The sequence below is a fragment of the Aegilops tauschii genome, chromosome 1, assembly GCF_002575655.3.
Source record: "Aegilops tauschii subsp. strangulata cultivar AL8/78 chromosome 1, Aet v6.0, whole genome shotgun sequence".
Classification (NCBI taxonomy): Eukaryota; Viridiplantae; Streptophyta; class Magnoliopsida; order Poales; family Poaceae; genus Aegilops; species Aegilops tauschii.
The window spans coordinates 5,119,310-5,122,894 of NC_053035.3; the positions used below are offsets into that span (position 1 = coordinate 5,119,310).

At 48.5% G+C, this 3,585-nt stretch overlaps 1 long non-coding RNA gene across 2 annotated transcripts; it reads left to right on the top strand.

Annotated features, from left to right (window-relative positions):
- The first annotated feature begins 2,684 nt into the window (after positions 1 to 2,684).
- Positions 2,685 to 3,385, top strand: LOC123496975 (uncharacterized). Of its 2 annotated transcripts, none has more exons than XR_006669140.2 (3): positions 2,685 to 2,801; positions 2,940 to 3,149; positions 3,217 to 3,385. It is a non-coding gene; the product is annotated as an uncharacterized lncRNA (long non-coding RNA). The 2 variants fall into 2 exon arrangements; XR_006669139.2 differs by having other exon boundaries at positions 2,685 to 2,804; positions 3,217 to 3,382.
- The last annotated feature ends 200 nt before the right edge of the window (positions 3,386 to 3,585 follow it).

Below are 3,585 nucleotides of genomic sequence, written 5' to 3' on the forward strand. Positions count from 1 at the left end.
TCCCCCTCTCAAATTCATCCTTGTGTTGTTTATTTTTCAGAGAATGTGGTATTATGTAGCCCCTCTCTGTTGATGAATTGAATGTATAGATTATATATTACTAAAGGAATCTGCCTTAAAAGGCGTTCCACTAAAAACGCAGTAGGATCCTATTTCAAGTTCCTTGCACTTAAACCGCACAAAGGAAAGGCACTTTTCCCAACTTTTCCCGTTAACGCGGAGCAGTCAGATAAATAACAGTAGGATTGTTCAGTTTGTATGCTCGTCCACTACTTCGGTTTATTCAGGTTGCATGATACAGTAATTTTGCAAATGTTCAGACTTTCTATTTTGATTAGCTAATAGAATTTATTTCCACTATGTGTTGTGCGGAGGATAGATCAGAAGGACTAAATAATATGTGTCTAACACCAGTTGCACAATTCCCTTAAACTGCCCGCAGTAGCTGACCAAGTACCACCAATGTTGTCGTCAGTCTTGAAGGGGATTCAAAACCCGGTAGGATCGCACACCGTATGGCTTGGACATCGGAAGAAGATGCAAGATTGGTAATGAGATTACTTGCCTCAGTGCTCAATTTATGATGCTATTCATTTGAACTGATTTACTTGTTTGTCTCAGCCAATCTATCCTCAAACGCAGACAACCATTTGGTCGAAAAACTCAAATGATTCCATCGAGATAATAACAAGAAGAACATCAAGTACTGGGATGACATTGTTGTTACAACAATAGTAATAGGCCAAGTCACCGGAAGAGAGATGCTCGTCGTGTATGATGGACATGGTGGCTCGGAGGTGAGGTTATCTTCTCTTGAAAATCTTGACCTAGACAAAAGAAATTAACCTTAAGGCCGTGGGAAGCAGGAAAGCGAAGGTCACGAATGGCCGCCCAATTTGGTGGTGTTTGTGTGTTGTGCCGTCAAGCCTTTCTACGGGCTCCATGGTAATGCAGCAGCATCACCTTCTTACGGAGATGAGATGATGGGATGAGGCCGCATCCTGCTACCTATTGTTGTTGTGCTAGCTTTGCTGCGTATGTGTGTGTGTGTGAGAGAGATCAGCGGCTGATTGGGGATGGTTATATTGTTGCTAGATTATAAAACATGTCGTTTAAGTGAATATCAACTGCCGGAAAGAGAGCAATGGTACTGTGATTCTACTGTTTTATGCTAGATGTTAAAGAATACTACTTGCAAGCAGTTAGCAATGAACTGATGGTGCATTATATTGTAGGTTCTTTTGATCCTGCAAGGCCAACTGTGCATTTATTGTTCTGCACCTATTTTGTCCCTCCTGAATCTCCATATACATATAAATATGCTGGTTATGTCAAGTACATCAGGCAAAGGGGCTTTGCCGGGCCTCCTCTCCTCGTGACCTCCTCCCCTCGTGCGGCGGCGCCGCGCCGCACCGGGGCCTCCCCGCCGGGCCTCACTCTCCTCCCCGCGGGCCTCCTCTCCTCCCGCCGCCGCCCCCAAGGGCATCGTAGGCTAAGCCTGCGGGCCGCAGCGGCAGCGGCGGCAATCTTCCTCGGCCGGCGATCAAATCTGGGTGGCGGCGACCCACTCCGGCCGATTCAAGGGCGGTGGCGCAGGCCGGTGGCGACCAGGGTTGTCGTGCTGGCGGCGGCGACGAAGAGATCACGGCGGCGGCTATGGTGTCTGATCTGGATCCCTTTCGGATCTGGATGGTGGTTCCTCGAGCCGTCGTGCGCATCCTTTGTTCCGGCGTGGCAAGCGGCCTCTGGACTAGGCACGCGACACGAGGACATCGGGGGCTCCGGCCCTGGGCGTGGAGGTGGTGTCCATCTTCTTCGCCGGAGGTGGTCGGCTAGATGGTTGTGGATTCTCGCATCCAGTCCCGGCGTTGAGTGGGGAGACAAGGCTGCCGGTGAAAACCGTGCTATCACTCGGGTCATGGCGGGCGATGGCGGCGTTTTCACGTCGTTATCTTGTTGAAGACATCGCCTCTGCAGCTTCTGTCGACTTGCTTGCGCTGCTCTGGGTGAAAACCTAGATCCGGAGTTTCCGGATCGGACGATGGCGGTGCTTTTGGTGTCGTTTTCTCTCATGGGGGCATCATTTTTTTGAGCAGCGGCTGGATGCAAGACCAGAGGACGGATTCTTTGGTGGAGCGGTGCGGCATCTCACTCATTAATGGTGGCAGGTCTCGGCGGCATGGCGCTGTGGTGACTCTGCGTCCGATGCGCGAAGATGGACTTGCGCAGGAGGGTGACGCGGTCTGGCGTCGACGGCAGCTAGACCGGGCAAGGTAGATGCAGCAGTACATCTCTGAAGATGGATTGGTGGCAGGTGGCTGCGGCGGCCTCAGACCCGGCAGGCGTCCTGGTTGAGGAGTGCGCCGGACTGGTAGGTGACCCATACCCGGCAGGCGTCCTGGTTGGGACCTCAGGTCTTAGATGTTAGGTTTGGCTGGGAGGTATGTTTGGTACTAGGCCCAGACTATCAGCATCCCTTCATCACTTGGATAGGAGTAGCGACACTTTTGTTGCCTAGACGGTGACTTCAGCCTTACTGTTGTATGACTTTGTAAGGTCTTGTGTGAATAATTAAAAAAGTGGCCGCATGCATCGTCCAGATGCAGAGGCCGGGGGTCCTCCTCCATTTCAAAAAAAAAATGTCAAGTACTTTGTTGGTGTCTGCTTTTGTAAATCTTGTGACGTATCAATTGTCAGCTTACTCGACAATGCGAAGGAAGCCCAGAATTGTGATTCAGTGGACATATTGTAGTTGCATGTGCCTTGCATGCAAATTTGAGGAGGAGGGATTCAAGGGCTAGGTAGTAGTACTTTTTCCCTGGTGCTTCTACTTGCCTGAATTTAAGTAGGAGGAATTATCAGTTGTGTGACGAGTCTTGGGTTGGTTGATTTGCTCTGGAGTTTTTTTGAAATAATCTTGATTTAACTATGATTTTCAGAAACTGGTACAGCTTTAACACGGTTCCTTGCTCACTGTGGTAAATTAAAACAATAAATTGAGGAGTTTAGAGCCTGCCTAGAGACCTCGCATAGCACTGCCTCAGTTGGCAATGACATCATGATGATCGCGTCTGGTCTACTCCAAGTCTCCGCTTGTGGTTTGTGTTCTTCAGGTCTCCACTAGCCATGATATTGCGGCTGGGCTTCGGGTACGTGTTACCTCTGATACATCTTTCCAAACTACTAATGAATTGGTCTCTGATGTCTTCTTCTCAGTTCTAATTAGGGCCTGCTTCTGTTTGCACCAATTCGAGATAGTGGTTGTGGAATGCAGCAGCCAAGACAACAAGGTCAGGCTCGGCTTAGGTATGATGACAAACAAAATTAGATTCGGATGGTTCCTTACATCTTCCTCTCAGAATCAAGAGTGATAATACTTTTTTTGGTGCTCTAGCTTCTGCAGATTCTGAAGAATTGATTCGTTGTTCAGGCATTTCATGCATTTGCAGTTCACAGGTATCTAAGTTTCCTTGACTGTGTTTTCAAATAATTTGATACTCGACATTAGGATTTTTGGCTGAACAAATCATCTCAGAAATAAGTAGAACACGAGCAATTGTGAGACAGAGCTAATTGATACAGTTT